This window comes from Equus asinus, chromosome 10 (assembly GCF_041296235.1).
Source record: "Equus asinus isolate D_3611 breed Donkey chromosome 10, EquAss-T2T_v2, whole genome shotgun sequence".
NCBI lineage: Eukaryota > Metazoa > Chordata > Mammalia > Perissodactyla > Equidae > Equus > Equus asinus.
Window position 1 is genome coordinate 9,144,900 of NC_091799.1, and position 23,948 is coordinate 9,168,847.

Below are 23,948 nucleotides of genomic sequence, written 5' to 3' on the forward strand. Positions count from 1 at the left end.
TCAGGCATGCCGGAACCACCTCTCAGACCTGCCAGAACCACATGCCAATGACACCGGAAGCACCTGCCGAGCATGCCGGAAGCACCTGCTCGACTCGCCAGAACCACCTGTCGGACACGCCAAAATCACCTGCCGGCTACGCCACAGCCAGTTGGTGAACACTCCGGAAACACCTGCCGGGCTGGCTGGAACCACCTGCCAGTCACGCCAACATCACCTGCCAGCTACGCCAGAACCACTTGGCGGAGACTCCAGAAACACCTGTTGGGCCAGCCGGAACCACCTCTCAGACGTGCCAGAACCATGTGCCTGAGATGCTGGAACCACACCCCGAACAGACCGAAAACACCTGCCAGACCCAACTGAACCACCTGCCGAGCACGCAGGAACAACCTGCTCGCCTCGCCGGAACCACCTGCCGGGCGCAGCGGAAGCACCTGCGGAGCGCGCCGGAGCCACCTGCTCGCCTCGCCGGAACCACCTGCCGGGCCCAGCGGAAGCACCTGCCGGGCGCGCCGGAGCCACCTGCCCGGCTCGCCGGAACCACCTGCCGGGCCCTAACCCTAACCCTAACCCTAACCCTATCCCCAAACCCTAACCCTAACCCTAACCCCTAACCCTAAGCCTAACCCTAAACCCTAACCCAACCGTAACCCTAACCCTAACCCTACCCCTAACCCTAACCCCTAACCCCAAACCCTAAACCCTAACCCTAACCGTAACCCTAACCCTATCCCTAACCCTAACCTGACGGACAGGCTGGAACCAGCTGCTCAACTCGCCGGAACCACCTGCCAGACATGCCAGAACCACCTGCCGAGCACGCCGGAGCCACCTGCTGGACTCACCAGAACCACCTGCCTGACAGGCCAAAATCAACAGCTGGCTATGAGAGAACCACCTGGCAGACAATCCGCAATAACCTGCCAGGCATGCAGGAACCACCTCTCAGACGTAAGAGAACCACGTGCCGGACACGCTGGAACCACGTCCTGGACAGACTGGAACCACCTGCCGGACATGCCTGGACCACCTGCCGAGCACGCCGGAACCACCTGCTCGACTCGCAGGACCCATGTGCCAGACACACCAAAATGAACTGCCGGCTACACCAGAACCACTTACCGGACACTCCGGAATAACCTGCCCGGCATGCCAGAACCACCTCTCAGAAGTGCCAGAAGCACGTGCTGGACATGCCGGAACAACCTATCGGACAGAACGGAACAACCTGCCGGACACACCAAAATCACCTGCGGGCTACGCCAGAACCACTTGGAGGACTCTCCGGGAAAACCTGCCGGGCATGCTGGAACCACCTCTCAGACGTGCCTGAACCACGTGGCGGACACTCCGGAAACGCATGTCGGGCCGGCCGGAACCACCTCTCAGACGTGCCAGAACCTCATGCCGGACACCCCAGAACCAGCTGCTGGACAGACCGGAAACACCTGCCGGACACGCCGGAACCACATGTTCGACTCGCTGGAACCACATTCTGGACATGGCAAAATCACCTGCCGCCTATGCCAGAACCGCTTGGCGAACACTCCGGAATCACCTGTCAGGCATGCCGGAACCACCTCTCAGACCTGCCAGAACCACATGCCAATGACACCGGAAGCACCTGCCGAGCATGCCGGAAGCACCTGCTCGACTCGCCAGAACCACCTGTCGGACACGCCAAAATCACCTGCCGGCTACGCCACAGCCAGTTGGTGAACACTCCGGAAACACCTGCCGGGCTGGCTGGAACCACCTGCCAGTCACGCCAACATCACCTGCCAGCTACGCCAGAACCACTTGGGGGAGACTCCAGAAACACCTGTTGGGCCAGCCGGAACCACCTCTCAGACGTGCCAGAACCATGTGCCTGAGATGCTGGAACCGCACCCCGAACAGACCGAAACCACCTGCCAGACCCAACTGAACCACCTGCCGAGCACGCAGGAACAACCTGCTCGCCTCGCCGGAACCACCTGCCGGGCGCAGCGGAAGCACCTGCGGAGCGCGCCGGAGCCACCTGCTCGCCTCGCCGGAACCACGTGCCGGGCCCTAACCCTAACCCTAACCCTTACCCTATCCCCAAACCCTAACCCTAACCCTAACCCCTAACCATAAGCCTAACCCTAAACCCTAACCCAACCGTAACCCTAACCCTAACCCTACCCCTAACCCTAACCCCTAACCCCAAACCCTAAACCCTAACCCTAACCGTAACCCTAACCCTATCCCTAACCCTAACCTGACGGACAGGCTGGAACCAGCTGCTCAACTCGCCGGAACCACCTGCCAGACATGCCAGAACCACCTGCCGAGCACGCCGGAGCCACCTGCTGGACTCACCAGAACCACCTGCCTGACAGGCCAAAATCAACAGCTGGCTATGAGAGAACCACCTGGCAGACAATCCGCAATAACCTGCCAGGCATGCAGGAACCACCTCTCAGACGTAAGAGAACCACGTGCCGGACACGCTGGAACCACGTCCTGGACAGACTGGAACCACCTGCCGGACATGCCTGGACCACCTGCCGAGCACGCCGGAACCACCTGCTCGACTCGCAGGACCCATGTGCCAGACACGCCAAAATGAACTGCCGGCTACACCAGAACCACTTACCGGACACTCCGGAATAACCTGCCCGGCATGCCAGAACCACCTCTCAGAAGTGCCAGAAGCACGTGCTGGACATGCCGGAACAACCTATCGGACAGAACGGAACAACCTGCCGGACACACCAAAATCACCTGCGGGCTACGCCAGAACCACTTGGAGGACTCTCCGGGAAAACCTGCCGGGCATGCTGGAACCACCTCTCAGACGTGCCTGAACCACGTGGCGGACACTCCGGAAACGCATGTCGGGCCGGCCGGAACCACCTCTCAGACGTGCCAGAACCTCATGCCGGACACCCCAGAACCACCTGCTGGACAGACCGGAAACACCTGCCGGACACGCCGGAACCACATGTTCGACTCGCTGGAACCACATTCTGGACATGGCAAAATCACCTGCCGCCTATGCCAGAACCGCTTGGCGAACACTCCGGAATCACCTGTCAGGCATGCCGGAACCACCTCTCAGACCTGCCAGAACCACATGCCAATGACACCGGAAGCACCTGCCGAGCATGCCGGAAGCACCTGCTCGACTCGCCAGAACCACCTGTCGGACACGCCAAAATCACCTGCCGGCTACGCCACAGCCAGTTGGTGAACACTCCGGAAACACCTGCCGGGCTGGCTGGAACCACCTGCCAGTCACGCCAACATCACCTGCCAGCTACGCCAGAACCACTTGGCGGAGACTCCAGAAACACCTGTTGGGCCAGCCGGAACCACCTCTCAGACGTGCCAGAACCATGTGCCTGAGATGCTGGAACCGCACCCCGAACAGACCGAAACCACCTGCCAGACCCAACTGAACCACCTGCCGAGCACGCAGGAACAACCTGCTCGCCTCGCCGGAACCACCTGCCGGGCGCAGCGGAAGCACCTGCGGAGCGCGCCGGAGCCACCTGCTCGCCTCGCCGGAACCACCTGCCGGGCCCAGCGGAAGCACCTGCCGAGCGCGCCGGAGCCACCTGCTCGCCTCGCCGGAACCACCTGCCGGGCCCAGCGGAAGCACCTGCCGAGCGCGCCGGAGCCACCTGCTCGCCTCGCCGGAACCACCTGCCGGGCCCAGCGGAAGCACCTGCCGAGCGCGCCGGAGCCACCTGCTCGCCTCGCCGGAACCACCTGCCGGGCCCTAACCCTAACCCTAACCCTAACCCTATCCCCAAACCCTAACCCTAACCCTAACCCCTAACCCTAAGCCTAACCCAAACCCTAACCCAACCGTAACCCTAACCCTAACCCTACCCCTAACCCTAACCCCTAACCCCAAACCCTAAACCCTAACCCTAACCGTAACCCTAACCCCATCCCTAACCCTAACCTGACGGACAGGCTGGAACCAGCTGCTCAACTCGCCGGAACCACCTGCCAGACATGCCAGAACCACCTGCCGAGCACGCCGGAGCCACCTGCTGGACTCACCAGAACCACCTGCCTGACAGGCCAAAATCAACAGCTGGCTATGAGAGAACCACCTGGCAGACAATCCGCAATAACCTGCCAGGCATGCAGGAACCACCTCTCAGACGTAAGAGAACCACGTGCCGGACACGCTGGAACCACGTCCTGGACAGACTGGAACCACCTGCCGGACATGCCTGGACCACCTGCCGAGCACGCCGGAACCACCTGCTCGACTCGCAGGACCCATGTGCCAGACACGCCAAAATGAACTGCCGGCTACACCAGAACCACTTACCGGACACTCCGGAATAACCTGCCCGGCATGCCAGAACCACCTCTCAGAAGTGCCAGAAGCACGTGCTGGACATGCCGGAACAACCTATCGGACAGAACGGAACAACCTGCCGGACACACCAAAATCACCTGCGGGCTACGCCAGAACCACTTGGAGGACTCTCCGGGAAAACCTGCCGGGCATGCTGGAACCACCTCTCAGACGTGCCTGAACCACGTGGCGGACACTCCGGAAACGCATGTCGGGCCGGCCGGAACCACCTCTCAGACGTGCCAGAACCTCATGCCGGACACCCCAGAACCACCTGCTGGACAGACCGGAAACACCTGCCGGACACGCCGGAACCACATGTTCGACTCGCTGGAACCACATTCTGGACATGGCAAAATCACCTGCTGCCTATGCCAGAACCGCTTGGCGAACACTCCGGAATCACCTGTCAGGCATGCCGGAACCACCTCTCAGACCTGCCAGAACCACATGCCAATGACACCGGAAGCACCTGCCGAGCATGCCGGAAGCACCTGCTCGACTCGCCAGAACCACCTGTCGGACACGCCAAAATCACCTGCCGGCTACGCCACAGCCAGTTGGTGAACACTCCGGAAACACCTGCCGGGCTGGCTGGAACCACCTGCCAGCTACGCCAGAACCACTTGGCGGAGACTCCAGAAACACCTGTTGGGCCAGCCGGAACCACCTCTCAGACGTGCCAGAACCATGTGACTGAGATGCTGGAACCACACCCCGAACAGACCGAAACCACCTGCCAGACCCAACTGAACCACCTGCCGAGCACGCAGGAACAACCTGCTCGCCTCGCCGGAACCACCTGCCGGGCGCAGCGGAAGCACCTGCCGAGCGCGCCGGAGCCACCTGCTCGCCTCGCCGGAACCACGTGCCGGGCCCTAACCCTAACCCTAACCCTAACCCTATCCCCAAACCCTAACCCTAACCCTAACCCCTAACCCTAAGCCTAACCCTAAACCCTAACCCAACCGTAACCCTAACCCTAACCCTACCCCTAACCCTAACCCCTAACCCCAAACCCTAAACCCTAACCCTAACCGTAACCCTAACCCTATCCCTAACCCTAACCTGACGGACAGGCTGGAACCAGCTGCTCAACTCGCCGGAACCACCTGCCAGACATGCCAGAACCACCTGCCGAGCACGCCGGAGCCACCTGCTGGACTCACCAGAACCACCTGCCTGACAGGCCAAAATCAACAGCTGGCTATGAGAGAACCACCTGGCAGACAATCCGCAATAACCTGCCAGGCATGCAGGAACCACCTCTCAGACGTAAGAGAACCACGTGCCGGACACGCTGGAACCACGTCCTGGACAGACTGGAACCACCTGCCGGACATGCCTGGACCACCTGCCGAGCACGCCGGAACCACCTGCTCGACTCGCAGGACCCATGTGCCAGACACGCCAAAATGAACTGCCGGCTACACCAGAACCACTTACCGGACACTCCGGAATAACCTGCCCGGCATGCCAGAACCACCTCTCAGAAGTGCCAGAAGCACGTGCTGGACATGCCGGAACAACCTATCGGACAGAACGGAACAACCTGCCGGACACACCAAAATCACCTGCGGGCTACGCCAGAACCACTTGGAGGACTCTCCGGGAAAACCTGCCGGGCATGCTGGAACCACCTCTCAGACGTGCCTGAACCACGTGGCGGACACTCCGGAAACGCATGTCGGGCCGGCCGGAACCACCTCTCAGACGTGCCAGAACCTCATGCCGGACACCCCAGAACCACCTGCTGGACAGACCGGAAACACCTGCCGGACACGCCGGAACCACATTTTCGACTCGCTGGAACCACATTCTGGACATGGCAAAATCACCTGCCGCCTATGCCAGAACCGCTTGGCGAACACTCCGGAATCACCTGTCAGGCATGCCGGAACCACCTCTCAGACCTGCCAGAACCACATGCCAATGACACCGGAAGCACCTGCCGAGCATGCCGGAAGCACCTGCTCGACTCGCCAGAACCACCTGTCGGACACGCCAAAATCACCTGCCGGCTACGCCACAGCCAGTTGGTGAACACTCCGGAAACACCTGCCGGGCTGGCTGGAACCACCTGCCAGTCACGCCAACATCACCTGCCAGCTACGCCAGAACCACTTGGCGGAGACTCCAGAAACACCTGTTGGGCCAGCCGGAACCACCTCTCAGACGTGCCAGAACCATGTGCCTGAGATGCTGGAACCACACCCCGAACAGACCGAAACCACCTGCCAGACCCAACTGAACCACCTGCCGAGCACGCAGGAACAACCTGCTCGCCTCGCCGGAACCACCTGCCGGGCGCAGCGGAAGCACCTGCCGAGCGCGCCGGAGCCACCTGCTCGGCTCGCCGGAACCACCTGCCGGGCCCTAACCCTAACCCTAACCCTAACCCTATCCCCAAACCCTAACCCTAACGCTAACCCCTAACCCTAAGCCTAACCCTAAACCCTAACCCAACCGTAACCCTAACCCTAACCCTACCCCTAACCCTAACCCCTAACCCCAAACCCTAAACCCTAACCCTAACCGTAACCCTAACCCTATCCCTAACCCTAACCTGACGGACAGGCTGGAACCAGCTGCTCAACTCGCCGGAACCACCTGCCAGACATGCCAGAACCACCTGCCGAGCACGCCGGAGCCACCTGCTGGACTCACCAGAACCACCTGCCTGACAGGCCAAAATCAACAGCTGGCTATGAGAGAACCACCTGGCAGACAATCCGCAATAACCTGTCAGGCATGCAGGAACCACCTCTCAGACGTAAGAGAACCACGTGCCGGACACGCTGGAACCACGTCCTGGACAGACTGGAACCACCTGCCGGACATGCCTGGACCACCTGCCGAGCACGCCGGAACCACCTGCTCGACTCGCAGGACCCATGTGCCAGACACGCCAAAATGAACTGCCGGCTACACCAGAACCACTTACCGGACACTCCGGAATAACCTGCCCGGCATGCCAGAACCACCTCTCAGAAGTGCCAGAAGCACGTGCTGGACATGCCGGAACAACCTATCGGACAGAACGGAACAACCTGCCGGACACACCAAAATCACCTGCGGGCTACGCCAGAACCACTTGGAGGACTCTCCGGGAAAACCTGCCGGGCATGCTGGAACCACCTCTCAGACGTGCCTGAACCACGTGGCGGACACTCCGGAAACGCATGTCGGGCCGGCCGGAACCACCTCTCAGACGTGCCAGAACCTCATGCCGGACACCCCAGAACCACCTGCTGGACAGACCGGAAACACCTGCCGGACACGCCGGAACCACATTTTCGACTCGCTGGAACCACATTCTGGACATGGCAAAATCACCTGCCGCCTATGCCAGAACCGCTTGGCGAACACTCCGGAATCACCTGTCAGGCATGCCGGAACCACCTCTCAGACCTGCCAGAACCACATGCCAATGACACCGGAAGCACCTGCCGAGCATGCCGGAAGCACCTGCTCGACTCGCCAGAACCACCTGTCGGACACGCCAAAATCACCTGCCGGCTACGCCACAGCCAGTTGGTGAACACTCCGGAAACACCTGCCGGGCTGGCTGGAACCACCTGCCAGCTACGCCAGAACCACTTGGCGGAGACTCCAGAAACACCTGTTGGGCCAGCCGGAACCACCTCTCAGACGTGCCAGAACCATGTGCCTGAGATGCTGGAACCACACCCCGAACAGACCGAAACCACCTGCCAGACCCAACTGAACCACCTGCCGAGCACGCAGGAACAACCTGCTCGCCTCGCCGGAACCACCTGCCGGGCGCAGCGGAAGCACCTGCCGAGCGCGCCGGAGCCACCTGCTCGCCTCGCCGGAACCACGTGCCGGGCCCTAACCCTAACCCTAACCCTAACCCTATCCCCAAACCCTAACCCTAACCCTAACCCCTAACCCTAAGCCTAACCCTAAACCCTAACCCAACCGTAACCCTAACCCTAACCCTACCCCTAACCCTAACCCCTAACCCCAAACCCTAAACCCTAACCCTAACCGTAACCCTAACCCTATCCCTAACCCTAACCAGACGGACAGGCTGGAACCAGCTGCTCAACTCGCCGGAACCACCTGCCAGACATGCCAGAACCACCTGCCGAGCACGCCGGAGCCACCTGCTGGACTCACCAGAACCACCTGCCTGACAGGCCAAAATCAACAGCTGGCTATGAGAGAACCACCTGGCAGACAATCCGCAATAACCTGCCAGGCATGCAGGAACCACCTCTCAGACGTAAGAGAACCACGTGCCGGACACGCTGGAACCACGTCCTGGACAGACTGGAACCACCTGCCGGACATGCCTGGACCACCTGCCGAGCACGCCGGAACCACCTGCTCGACTCGCAGGACCCATGTGCCAGACACGCCAAAATGAACTGCCGGCTACACCAGAACCACTTACCGGACACTCCGGAATAACCTGCCCGGCATGCCAGAACCACCTCTCAGAAGTGCCAGAAGCACGTGCTGGACATGCCGGAACAACCTATCGGACAGAACGGAACAACCTGCCGGACACACCAAAATCACCTGCGGGCTACGCCAGAACCACTTGGAGGACTCTCCGGGAAAACCTGCCGGGCATGCTGGAACCACCTCTCAGACGTGCCTGAACCACGTGGCGGACACTCCGGAAACGCACGTCGGGCCGGCCGGAACCACCTCTCAGACGTGCCAGAACCTCATGCCGGACACCCCAGAACCACCTGCTGGACAGACCGGAAACACCTGCCGGACACGCCGGAACCACATGTTCGACTCGCTGGAACCACATTCTGGACATGGCAAAATCACCTGCCGCCTATGCCAGAACCGCTTGGCGAACACTCCGGAATCACCTGTCAGGCATGCCGGAACCACCTCTCAGACCTGCCAGAACCACATGCCAATGACACCGGAAGCACCTGCCGAGCATGCCGGAAGCACCTGCTCGACTCGCCAGAACCACCTGTCGGACACGCCAAAATCACCTGCCGGCTACGCCACAGCCAGTTGGTGAACACTCCGGAAACACCTGCCGGGCTGGCTGGAACCACCTGCCAGTCACGCCAACATCACCTGCCAGCTACGCCAGAACCACTTGGCGGAGACTCCGGAAACACCTGTTGGGCCAGCCGGAACCACCTCTCAGACGTGCCAGAACCATGTGCCTGAGATGCTGGAACCGCACCCCGAACAGACCGAAACCACCTGCCAGACCCAACTGAACCACCTGCCGAGCACGCAGGAACAACCTGCTCGCCTCGCCGGAACCACCTGCCGGGCGCAGCGGAAGCACCTGCCGAGCGCGCCGGAGCCACCTGCTCGCCTCGCCGGAACCACCTGCCGGGTGCAGCGGAAGCACCTGCCTAGCGCTCCGGAGCCACCTGCTCGCCTCGCCGGAACCACCTGCCGGGCCCAGCGGAAGCATGTGCCAAGCACGCCGGAGCCACCTGCTCGCCTCGCCGTAACCACCTGCCGGGCCCAGCGGAAGCACCTGCCGAGCGCGCCGGAGCCACCTGCTCGCCTCGCCGGAACCACGTGCCGGGCCCTAACCCTAACCCTAACCCTATCCCCAAACCCTAACCCCAACCCTAACCCCTAACCCTAAGCCTAACCCTAAACCCTAACCCAACCGTAACCCTAACCCTAACCCTACCCCTAACCCTAACCCCTAACCCCAAACCCTAAACCCTAACCCTAACCGTAACCCTAACCCTATCCCTAACCCTAACCTGACGGACAGGCTGGAACCAGCTGCTCAACTCGCCGGAACCACCTGCCAGACATGCCAGAACCACCTGCCGAGCACGCCGGAGCCACCTGCTGGACTCACCAGAACCACCTGCCTGACAGGCCAAAATCAACAGCTGGCTATGAGAGAACCACCTGGCAGACAATCCGCAATAACCTGCCAGGCATGCAGGAACCACCTCTCAGACGTAAGAGAACCACGTGCCGGACACGCTGGAACCACGTCCTGGACAGACTGGAACCACCTGCCGGACATGCCTGGACCACCTGCCGAGCACGCCGGAACCACCTGCTCGACTCGCAGGACCCATGTGCCAGACACGCCAAAATGAACTGCCGGCTACACCAGAACCACTTACCGGACACTCCGGAATAACCTGCCCGGCATGCCAGAACCACCTCTCAGAAGTGCCAGAAGCACGTGCTGGACATGCCGGAACAACCTATCGGACAGAACGGAACAACCTGCCGGACACACCAAAATCACCTGCGGGCTACGCCAGAACCACTTGGAGGACTCTCCGGGAAAACCTGCCGGGCATGCTGGAACCACCTCTCAGACGTGCCTGAACCACGTGGCGGACACTCCGGAAACGCACGTCGGGCCGGCCGGAACCACCTCTCAGACGTGCCAGAACCTCATGCCGGACACCCCAGAACCACCTGCTGGACAGACCGGAAACACCTGCCGGACACGCCGGAACCACATGTTCGACTCGCTGGAACCACATTCTGGACATGGCAAAATCACCTGCCGCCTATGCCAGAACCGCTTGGCGAACACTCCGGAATCACCTGTCAGGCATGCCGGAACCACCTCTCAGACCTGCCAGAACCACATGCCAATGACACCGGAAGCACCTGCCGAGCATGCCGGAAGCACCTGCTCGACTCGCCAGAACCACCTGTCGGACACGCCAAAATCACCTGCCGGCTACGCCACAGCCAGTTGGTGAACACTCCGGAAACACCTGCCGGGCTGGCTGGAACCACCTGCCAGTCACGCCAACATCACCTGCCAGCTACGCCAGAACCACTTGGCGGAGACTCCGGAAACACCTGTTGGGCCAGCCGGAACCACCTCTCAGACGTGCCAGAACCATGTGCCTGAGATGCTGGAACCGCACCCCGAACAGACCGAAACCACCTGCCAGACCCAACTGAACCACCTGCCGAGCACGCAGGAACAACCTGCTCGCCTCGCCGGAACCACCTGCCGGGCGCAGCGGAAGCACCTGCCGAGCGCGCCGGAGCCACCTGCTCGCCTCGCCGGAACCACCTGCCGGGTGCAGCGGAAGCACCTGCCGAGCGCGCCGTAGCCACCTGCTCGCCTCGCCGGAACCACCTGCCGGGCCCAGCGGAAGCACGTGCCAAGCACGCCGGAGCCACCTGCTCGCCTCGCCGGAACCACCTGCCGGGCCCAGCGGAAGCACCTGCCGAGCGCGCCGGAGCCACCTGCTCGCCTCGCCGGAACCACGTGCCGGGCCCTAACCCTAACCCTAACCCTAACCCTAACCCTATCCCCAAACCCTAACCCTAACCCTAACCCCTAACCCTAAGCCTAACCCTAAACCCTAACCCAACCGTAACCCTAACCCTAACCCTAACCCCTAACCCTAAGCCTAACCCAAACCCTAACCCAACCGTAACCCTAACCCTAACCCTACCCCTAACCCTAACCCCTAACCCCAAACCCTAAACCCTAACCCTAACCGTAACCCTAACCCTATCCCTAACCCTAACCTGACGGACAGGCTGGAACCAGCTGCTCAACTCGCCGGAACCACCTGCCAGACATGCCAGAACCACCTGGCGAGCACGCCGGAGCCACCTGCTGGACTCACCAGAACCACCTGCCTGACAGGCCAAAATCAACAGCTGGCTATGAGAGAACCACCTGGCAGACAATCCGCAATAACCTGCCAGGCATGCAGGAACCACCTCTCAGACGTAAGAGAACCACGTGCCGGACACGCTGGAACCACGTCCTGGACAGACTGGAACCACCTGCCGGACATGCCTGGACCACCTGCCGAGCACGCCGGAACCACCTGCTCGACTCGCAGGACCCATGTGCCAGACACGCCAAAATGAACTGCCGGCTACACCAGAACCACTTACCGGACACTCCGGAATAACCTGCCCGGCATGCCAGAACCACCTCTCAGAAGTGCCAGAAGCACGTGCTGGACATGCCGGAACAACCTATCGGACAGAACGGAACAACCTGCCGGACACACCAAAATCACCTGCGGGCTACGCCAGAACCACTTGGAGGACTCTCCGGGAAAACCTGCCGGGCATGCTGGAACCACCTCTCAGACGTGCCTGAACCACGTGGCGGACACTCCGGAAACGCATGTCGGGCCGGCCGGAACCACCTCTCAGACGTGCCAGAACCTCATGCCGGACACCCCAGAACCACCTGCTGGACAGACCGGAAACACCTGCCGGACACGCCGGAACCACATGTTCGACTCGCTGGAACCACATTCTGGACATGGCAAAATCACCTGCCGCCTATGCCAGAACCGCTTGGCGAACACTCCGGAATCACCTGTCAGGCATGCCGGAACCACCTCTCAGACCTGCCAGAACCACATGCCAATGACACCGGAAGCACCTGCCGAGCATGCCGGAAGCACCTGCTCGACTCGCCAGAACCACCTGTCGGACACGCCAAAATCACCTGCCGGCTACGCCACAGCCAGTTGGTGAACACTCCGGAAACACCTGCCGGGCTGGCTGGAACCACCTGCCAGCTACGCCAGAACCACTTGGCGGAGACTCCAGAAACACCTGTTGGGCCAGCCGGAACCACCTCTCAGACGTGCCAGAACCATGTGCCTGAGATGCTGGAACCACACCCCAAACAGACCGAAACCACCTGCCAGACCCAACTGAACCACGTGCCGAGCACGCAGGAACAACCTGCTCGCCTCGCCGGAACCACCTGCCGGGCGCAGCGGAAGCACCTGCCGAGCGCGCCGGAGCCACCTGCTCGCCTCGCCGGAACCACCTGCCGGGTGCAGCGGAAGCACCTGCCTAGCGCTCCGGAGCCACCTGCTCGCCTCGCCGGAACCACCTGCCGGGCCCAGCGGAAGCATGTGCCAAGCACGCCGGAGCCACCTGCTCGCCTCGCCGTAACCACCTGCCGGGCCCAGCGGAAGCACCTGCCGAGCGCGCCGGAGCCACCTGCTCGCCTCGCCGGAACCACCTGCCGGGTGCAGCGGAAGCACCTGCCGAGCGCGCCGGAGCCACCTGCTCGCCTCGCCGGAACCACCTGCCGGGCCCAGCGGAAGCACGTGCCAAGCACGCCGGAGCCACCTGCTCGCCTCGCCGGAACCACCTGCCGGGCCCAGCGGAAGCACCTGCCGAGCGCGCCGGAGCCACCTGCTCGCCTCGCCGGAACCACGTGCCGGGCCCTAACCCTAACCCTAACCCTAACCCTAACCCTATCCCCAAACCCTAACCCTAACCCTAACCCCTAACCCTAAGCCTAACCCTAAACCCTAACCCAACCGTAACCCTAACCCTAACCCTAACCCCTAACCCTAAGCCTAACCCAAACCCTAACCCAACCGTAACCCTAACCCTAACCCTACCCCTAACCCTAACCCCTAACCCCAAACCCTAAACCCTAACCCTAACCGTAACCCTAACCCTATCCCTAACCCTAACCTGACGGACAGGCTGGAACCAGCTGCTCAACTCGCCGGAACCACCTGCCAGACATGCCAGAACCACCTGCCGAGCACGCCGGAGCCACCTGCTGGACTCACCAGAACCACCTGCCTGACAGGCCAAAATCAACAGCTGGCTATGAGAGAACCACCTGGCAGACAATCCGCAATAACCTGCCAGGCATGCAGGAACCACCTCTCAGACGTAAGAGAACCACGTGCCGGACACGCTGGAACCACGTCCTGGACAGACTGGAACCACCTGCCGGACATGCCTGGACCACCTGCCGAGCACGCCGGAACCACCTGCTCGACTCGCAGGACCCATGTGCCAGACACGCCAAAATGAACTGCCGGCTACACCAGAACCACTTACCGGACACTCCGGAATAACCTGCCCGGCATGCCAGAACCACCTCTCAGAAGTGCCAGAAGCACGTGCTGGACATGCCGGAACAACCTATCGGACAGAACGGAACAACCTGCCGGACACACCAAAATCACCTGCGGGCTACGCCAGAACCACTTGGAGGACTCTCCGGGAAAACCTGCCGGGCATGCTGGAACCACCTCTCAGACGTGCCTGAACCACGTGGCGGACACTCCGGAAACGCATGTCGGGCCGGCCGGAACCACCTCTCAGACGTGCCAGAACCTCATGCCGGACACCCCAGAACCACCTGCTGGACAGACCGGAAACACCTGCCGGACACGCCGGAACCACATGTTCGACTCGCTGGAACCACATTCTGGACATGGCAAAATCACCTGCCGCCTATGCCAGAACCGCTTGGCGAACACTCCGGAATCACCTGTCAGGCATGCCGGAACCACCTCTCAGACCTGCCAGAACCACATGCCAATGACACCGGAAGCACCTGCCGAGCATGCCGGAAGCACCTGCTCGACTCGCCAGAACCACCTGTCGGACACGCCAAAATCACCTGCCGGCTACGCCACAGCCAGTTGGTGAACACTCCGGAAACACCTGCCGGGCTGGCTGGAACCACCTGCCAGCTACGCCAGAACCACTTGGCGGAGACTCCAGAAACACCTGTTGGGCCAGCCGGAACCACCTCTCAGACGTGCCAGAACCATGTGCCTGAGATGCTGGAACCACACCCCAAACAGACCGAAACCACCTGCCAGACCCAACTGAACCACCTGCCGAGCACGCAGGAACAACCTGCTCGCCTCGCCGGAACCACCTGCCGGGCGCAGCGGAAGCACCTGCCGAGCGCGCCGGAGCCACCTGCTCGCCTCGCCGGAACCACCTGCCGGGTGCAGCGGAAGCACCTGCCTAGCGCTCCGGAGCCACCTGCTCGCCTCGCCGGAACCACCTGCCGGGCCCAGCGGAAGCATGTGCCAAGCACGCCGGAGCCACCTGCTCGCCTCGCCGTAACCACCTGCCGGGCCCAGCGGAAGCACCTGCCGAGCGCGCCGGAGCCACCTGCTCGCCTCGCCGGAACCACGTGCCGGGCCCTAACCCTAACCCTAACCCTATCCCCAAACCCTAACCCCAACCCTAACCCCTAACCCTAAGCCTAACCCTAAACCCTAACCCAACCGTAACCCTAACCCTAACCCTACCCCTAACCCTAACCCCTAACCCCAAACCCTAAACCCTAACCCTAACCGTAACCCTAACCCTATCCCTAACCCTAACCTGACGGACAGGCTGGAACCAGCTGCTCAACTCGCCGGAACCACCTGCCAGACATGCCAGAACCACCTGCCGAGCACGCCGGAGCCACCTGCTGGACTCACCAGAACCACCTGCCTGACAGGCCAAAATCAACAGCTGGCTATGAGAGAACCACTTGGCAGAAAATCCGCAATAACCTGCCAGGCATGCAGGAACCACCTCTCAGACGTAAGAGAACCACGTGCCGGACACGCTGGAACCACGTCCTGGACAGACTGGAACCACCTGCCGGACATGCCTGGACCACCTGCCGAGCACGCCGGAACCACCTGCTCGACTCGCAGGACCCATGTGCCAGACACACCAAAATGAACTGCCGGCTACACCAGAACCACTTACCGGACACTCCGGAATAACCTGCCCGGCATGCCAGAACCACCTCTCAGAAGTGCCAGAAGCACGTGCTGGACATGCCGGAACAACCTATCGGACAGAACGGAACAACCTGCCGGACACACCAAAATCACCTGCGGGCTACGCCAGAACCACTTGGAGGACTCTCCGGGAAAACCTGCCGGGCATGCTGGAACCACCTCTCAGACGTGCCTGAACCACGTGGCGGACACTCCGGAAACGCACGTCGGGCCGGCCGGAACCACCTCTCAGACGTGCCAGAACCTCATGCCGGACACCCCAGAACCACCTGCTGGACAGACCGGAAACACCTGCCGGACACGCCGGAACCACATGTTCGACTCGCTGGAACCACATTCTGGACATGGCAAAATCACCTGCCGCCTATGCCAGAAACGCTTGGCGAACACTCCGGAATCACCTGTCAGGCATGCCGGAACCACCTCTCAGACCTGCCAGAACCACATGCCAATGACACCGGAAGCACCTGCCGAGCATGCCGGAAGCACCTGCTCGACTCGCCAGAACCACCTGTCGGACACGCCAAAATCACCTGCCGGCTACGCCACAGCCAGTTGGTGAACACTCCGGAAACACCTGCCGGGCTGGCTGGAACCACCTGCCAGTCACGCCAACATCACCTGCCAGCTACGCCAGAACCACTTGGCGGAGACTCCAGAAACACCTGTTGGGCCAGCCGGAACCACCTCTCAGACGTGCCAGAACCATGTGCCTGAGATGCTGGAACCACACCCCGAACAGACCGAAACCACCTGCCAGACCCAACTGAACCACCTGCCGAGCACGCAGGAACAACCTGCTCGCCTCGCCGGAACCACCAGCCGGGCGCAGCGGAAGCACCTGCGGAGCGCGCCGGAGCCACCTGCTCGCCTCGCCGGAACCACCTGCCGGGCCCAGCAGAAGCACCTGCCGGGCGCGCCGGAGCCACCTGCCCGGCTCGCCGGAACCACCTGCTGGGCCCTAACCCTAACCCTAACCCTAACCCTATCCCCAAACCCTAACCCTAACCCTAACCCCTAACCCTAAGCCTAACCCTAAACCCTAACCCAACCGTAACCCTAACCCTAACCCTACCCCTAACCCTAACCCCTAACCCCAAACCCTAAACCCTAACCCTAACCGTAACCCTAACCCTATCCCTAACCCTAACCTGACGGACAGGCTGGAACCAGCTGCTCAACTCGCCGGAACCACCTGCCAGACATGCCAGAACCACCTGCCGAGCACGCCGGAGCCACCTGCTGGACTCACCAGAACCACCTGCCTGACAGGCCAAAATCAACAGCTGGCTATGAGAGAACCACCTGGCAGACAATCCGCAATAACCTGCCAGGCATGCAGGAACCACCTCTCAGACGTAAGAGAACCACGTGCCGGACACGCTGGAACCACGTCCTGGACAGACTGGAACCACCTGCCGGACATGCCTGGACCACCTGCCGAGCACGCCGGAACCACCTGCTCGACTCGCAGGACCCATGTGCCAGACACGCCAAAATGAACTGCCGGCTACACCAGAACCACTTACCGGACACTCCGGAATAACCTGCCCGGCATGCCAGAACCACCTCTCAGAAGTGCCAGAAGCACGTGCTGGACATGCCGGAACAACCTATCGGACAGAACGGAACAACCTGCCGGACACACCAAAATCACCTGCGGGCTACGCCAGAACCACTTGGAGGACTCTCCGGGAAAACCTGCCGGGCATGCTGGAACCACCTCTCAGACGTGCCTGAACCACGTGGCGGACACTCCGGAAACGCATGTCGGGCCGGCCGGAACCACCTCTCAGACGTGCCAGAACCTCATGCCGGACACCCCAGAACCACCTGCTGGACAGACCGGAAACACCTGCCGGACACGCCGGAACCACATGTTCGACTCGCTGGAACCACATTCTGGACATGGCAAAATCACCTGCCGCCTATGCCAGAACCGCTTGGCGAACACTCCGGAATCACCTGTCAGGCATGCCGGAACCACCTCTCAGACCTGCCAGAACCACATGCCAATGACACCGGAAGCACCTGCCGAGCATGCCGGAAGCACCTGCTCGACTCGCCAGAACCACCTGTCGGACACGCCAAAATCACCTGCCGGCTACGCCACAGCCAGTTGGTGAACACTCCGGAAACACCTGCCGGGCTGGCTGGAACCACCTGCCAGTCACGCCAACATCACCTGCCAGCTACGCCAGAACCACTTGGCGGAGACTCCAGAAACACCTGTTGGGCCAACCGGAACCACCTCTCAGACGTGCCAGAACCATGTGCCTGAGATGCTGGAACCGCACCCCGAACAGACCGAAACCACCTGCCAGACCCAACTGAACCACCTGCCGAGCACGCAGGAACAACCTGCTCGCCTCGCCGGAACCACCTGCCGGGCGCAGCGGAAGCACCTGCGGAGCGCGCCGGAGCCACCTGCTCGCCTCGCCGGAACCACCTGCCCGGCGCGCCGGAGCCACCTGCTCGCCTCGCCGGAACCACGTGACGGGCCCTAACCCTAACCCTAACCCTAACCCTATCCCCAAACCCTAACCCTAACCCTAACCGCTAACCCTAAGCCTAACCCTAAACCCTAACCCAACCGTAACCCTAACCCTAACCCTACCCCTAACCCTAACCCCTAACCCCAAACCCTAAACCCTAACCCTAACCGTAACCCTAACCCTATCCCTAACCCTAACCTGACGGACAGGCTGGAACCAGCTGCTCAACTCGCCGGAACCACCTGCCAGACATGCCAGAACCACCTGCCGAGCACGCCGGAGCCACCTGCTGGACTCACCAGAACCACCTGCCTGACAGGCCAAAATCAACAGCTGGCTATGAGAGAACCACCTGGCAGACAATCCGCAATAACCTGCCAGGCATGCAGGAACCACCTCTCAGACGTAAGAGAACCACGTGCCGGACACGCTGGAACCACGTCCTGGACAGACTGGAACCACCTGCCGGACATGCCTGGACCACCTGCCGAGCACGCCGGAACCACCTGCTCGACTCGCAGGACCCATGTGCCAGACACGCCAAAATGAACTGCCGGCTACACCAGAACCACTTACCGGACACTCCGGAATAACCTGCCCGGCATGCCAGAACCACCTCTCAGAAGTGCCAGAAGCACGTGCTGGACATGCCGGAACAACCTATCGGACAGAACGGAACAACCTGCCGGACACACCAAAATCACCTGCGGGCTACGCCAGAACCACTTGGAGGACTCTCCGGGAAAACCTGCCGGGCATGCTGGAACCACCTCTCAGACGTGCCTGAACCACGTGGCGGACACTCCGGAAACGCATGTCGGGCCGGCCGGAACCACCTCTCAGACGTGCCAGAACCTCATGCCGGACACCCCAGAACCACCTGCTGGACAGACCGGAAACACCTGCCGGACACGCCGGAACCACATGTTCGACTCGCTGGAACCACATTCTGGACATGGCAAAATCACCTGCCGCCTATGCCAGAACCGCTTGGCGAACACTCCGGAATCACCTGTCAGGCATGCCGGAACCACCTCTCAGACCTGCCAGAACCACATGCCAATGACACCGGAAGCACCTGCCGAGGATGCCGGAAGCACCTGCTCGACTCGCCAGAACCACCTGTCGGACACGCCAAAATCACCTGCCGGCTACGCCACAGCCAGTTGGTGAACACTCCGGAAACACCTGCCGGGCTGGCTGGAACCACCTGCCAGTCACGCCAACATCACCTGCCAGCTACGCCAGAACCACTTGGCGGAGACTCCAGAAACACCTGTTGGGCCAGCCGAAACCACCTCTCAGACGTGCCAGAACCATGTGCCTGAGATGCTGGAACCGCACCCCGAACAGACCGAAACCACCTGCCAGACCCAACTGAACCACCTGCCGAGCACGCAGGAACAACCTGCTCGCCTCGCCGGAACCACCTGCCGGGCGCAGCGGAAGCACCTGCGGAGCGCGCCGGAGCCACCTGCTCGCCTCGCCGGAACCACCTGCCCGGCGCGCCGGAGCCACCTGCTCGCCTCGCCGGAACCACGTGACGGGCCCTAACCCTAACCCTAACCCTAACCCTATCCCCAAACCCTAACCCTAACCCTAACCGCTAACCCTAAGCCTAACCCTAAACCCTAACCCAACCGTAACCCTAACCCTAACCCTACCCCTAACCCTAACCCCTAACCCCAAACCCTAAACCCTAACCCTAACCGTAACCCTAACCCTATCCCTAACCCTAACCTGACGGGCAGGCTGGAACCAGCTGCTCAACTCGCCGGAACCACCTGCCAGACATGCCAGAACCACCTGCCGAGCACGCCGGAGCCACCTGCTGGACTCACCAGAACCACCTGCCTGACAGGCCAAAATCAACAGCTGGCTATGAGAGAACCACCTGGCAGACAATCCGCAATAACCTGCCAGGCATGCAGGAACCACCTCTCAGACGTAAGAGAACCACGTGCCGGACACGCTGGAACCACGTCCTGGACAGACTGGAACCACCTGCCGGACATGCCTGGACCACCTGCCGAGCACGCCGGAACCACCTGCTCGACTCGCAGGACCCATGTGCCAGACACGCCAAAATGAACTGCCGGCTACACCAGAACCACTTACCGGACACTCCGGAATAACCTGCCCGGCATGCCAGAACCACCTCTCAGAAGTGCCAGAAGCACGTGCTGGACATGCCGGAACAACCTATCGGACAGAACGGAACAACCTGCCGGACACACCAAAATCACCTGCGGGCTACGCCAGAACCACTTGGAGGACTCTCCGGGAAAACCTGCCGGGCCATGCTGGAACCACCTCTCAGACGTGCCTGAACCACGTGGCGGACACTCCGGAAACGCATGTCGGGCCGGCCGGAACCACCTCTCAGACGTGCCAGAACCTCATGCCGGACACCCCAGAACCACCTGCTGGACAGACCGGAAAACACCTGCCGGACACGCCGGAACCACATGTTCGACTCGCTGGAACCACATTCTGGACATGGCAAAATCACCTGCCGCCTATGCCAGAACCGCTTGGCGAACACGCAGAAAGAGCTGGCTACCACAGGGACCTGGCCTGGCCCTAGCGCTGACGGACCACCACTGAGGCACACACTGCGCCCACGCGGCTCACCGACCCTCGACGCACCCGCCACATGATGGCCACCCAGCCGCACCCAGCAATAACTCAGGATGAACCTGACCAGCAATGCTCAAACGACCGCCAACTCTTGCTGGAAACGACTACCTCTCCTCACAGCTACCCGCCATCAAAACTCGAGACGCCAACAAACTAAAGCACCCCACCCAGACCTGGAAGCCCGACATAGAAACGGTAGACAACGACAACTACAAGACCCGCCGAGCCTCCCCCGACGACCCCCCCCCCACCTACTGTGCCTCCACTGAAGCCGACCCACACATGTGAGCAGCCCACCTGGTGCACCTCGGGCAACCCAAGGAACGGAAACGGAACGAAGGTCCTAGCGCTGGCCGGACCCCACCCGACACCGCTTGAGGCGGGTTCGCAGCACTATGGCCGCCACGCAAGCGCAACCAAAAGAATCCCACCTGCGCCGGGGCACTCTGCACCCGAACCTTTTCTCTCGGCTCCTGCTCGGGAAACCAGCAGAGACACCCTCTGGCATCCCACCGAGACGCCACCCAGAGCTCGACAATGTGACGCCCCCCTCCACTCCGACCAGATCTAATCACGATCCCCCACACGCACCACCAAACATGACTGAACGAACACACCTGGGGCAACCCACCTTGCTGGTCCCTAAGCGGAACCAACACAACAGCCCTCACACCGAATGCCCTGCTGAACTCCTGTGGACCTGTCCTTCCACGCGAACACCAAAGACATGGCTAACCGCTGCGAACGAGCTCCTGCGAAACGGGGCTGCGCACTCTGGGCCCCGCCCTAGGGAAGCACCTGGCCTCCTGCAACTGAACACTCCTCTCCTGCCGACCCCGCGGAACCTACCACCTGACACCGGCCCGGGGAGGTGAACATGCGGAACCGATCCCGTGCCACCACCGGCCACCAACGAAGCAACACTAAGCTGACCACTGCAAAATACACGCCACCTGACGCACATACTGTCCATACCTCCGGTGCGCCGCAACACTCGCGATAAACGCAGAAATAATTGCCCAAGCCAAACATCTGATAGCCGGAAAACACCTCGAGGATGAACACAAGTGGAAGCGCAAAACTGGGACACAGGCTGGCGAGAGCACCAGCTCATCTCAACCACAAAACAGACGGACCGACAGAATGAAACCTCAGTGCGGACGAAATCTGACTACCCAGGGCGCGCCATCAGAACCCCGCGTCCCCCCCGGACGCCGTGACCGCAACTGGCTGACCGAAACCCGTCGGAAGGACCAAACCCGACACCAACACAACCATACACGGGGCCACTAGTGCACGGACCTCAAGGAGGGCGCTCGACTGAACCCCCCGCTGTGCCCCTGACGAACAACGCTGAAGAACGGCTGGAACCACACGAAGCCGAAGGCAATGGGCTGGGCGGGTGGGACTGCCCCGGATGAAACTATGCCTCCTGCTGGTGATACCTACCCTACTCACCGCTGGCAGCACTCTACAAAACTTGCACAGACGCCCCCAACCCCACGCAACAAAACCAGCCACGAAGAACCAGAAACCGCACTCAACGTCTCGACCGACCAGCAGCACACCCACAGCTAGCTACCCCCACAAAAATGGACTGCCCGCACTTGAAGACTGCTACTGACTTGACTGCGGAGACTGACGCCTATAAACAAACAGCATGCTGCAGACCAACACACCAATAACAAGCGCCCAACACGGTAAACCGACCAAAACAACCTGCGCTTGGACACACTGAATCTGCCCAACCTGCCGGACCGCTCGACTAGCTACGCAACACTCCACTGAAAACCCGCCATAACTGCCAAAAAACCAAAACCCTGCCGGGCGGCCCTCCTTCGCGCGACACTGACCCACTGCCGGTGGCGCCACGCCTACCTGACAGCGGACCTCGAAACGCCGCAAACGGCCGCCAACCATGAGACTCTACAGGCCGGCACGCTCCCTGCCACCTGACTCACGGGACCCGGGTGCCGCGTCCTGGCCTTGCTCCCCTGCCCTCCTGGCCGAACCGACTGAGGAGGGGGGCGCCTGACTCTGCACCACTCAATGCACGCCTGCCCACGAAACCCAAACCGGCACACGGAGCCCGTGTTCTCGACAGGCTCAAAAGCTTGACACGCGACGGACAGACCGACTGCCAGACAAACTGCCCTAGTGGCCGCATAGCGGCTCGCTGGCAGGCTACATACTACACGAGCAAAAACCCTACACCCCGCTGCCGAATCAGACAACCCACACCCCCAACCGCCCACTGCCGGACTGACCTGGCATATACCCACGCGCTCAGAAACCACCCCCTCCCAAAGCATCCTCCTGAAGAAGCAACAGAATGGAGTACACTCCCTCCAGGACCCCTCTGGGGACCAGAAAGCTGATCCCCCCAATCCGCCCCAATCTGAATCGAGAAACCGACACCCCAAGCGCCGACCACGACTCCGCCCACCCAGAGGGCACCCCAAGCGACGCCAGCTGCCGCGCATTCCACCTGTGCACCCCACCTGAACCGACACTGAATCCTGCCGGACACACTGCAAGCTCCTGCAGAGTCCAATGAACTGCCTATGACTATGAGAAACAACAACCCTGGCATACTGGAGGACGGCGGCCTGCTATGGCACCCCAGGCTTCGTGAGCGACCCTCAGCGCCACGGACACCCCGAAACCAACTCGGCGGGACACCATGCCTCTCACCTGGCCGGGGGACTCCGGGCCTGTGGCGGACCCACGTCCCAGAAGAACTCTACCGCGAGGCACCACCGGCGGCCCACCTGCACTGATCTCCCTACGGCGCGCCCCTGGGCTGCTCCCACCCACGCGAGGAACACTCGGGTGGTGGACACTCCCCAACAGCAACAACACACTCGAAGGGCAGAAGCCTCGGGATCTGGATGACGCCCTGACCCTGATCACCCCATGCTCCGCTAACAAATACCGAGGCGCGAAATGAGC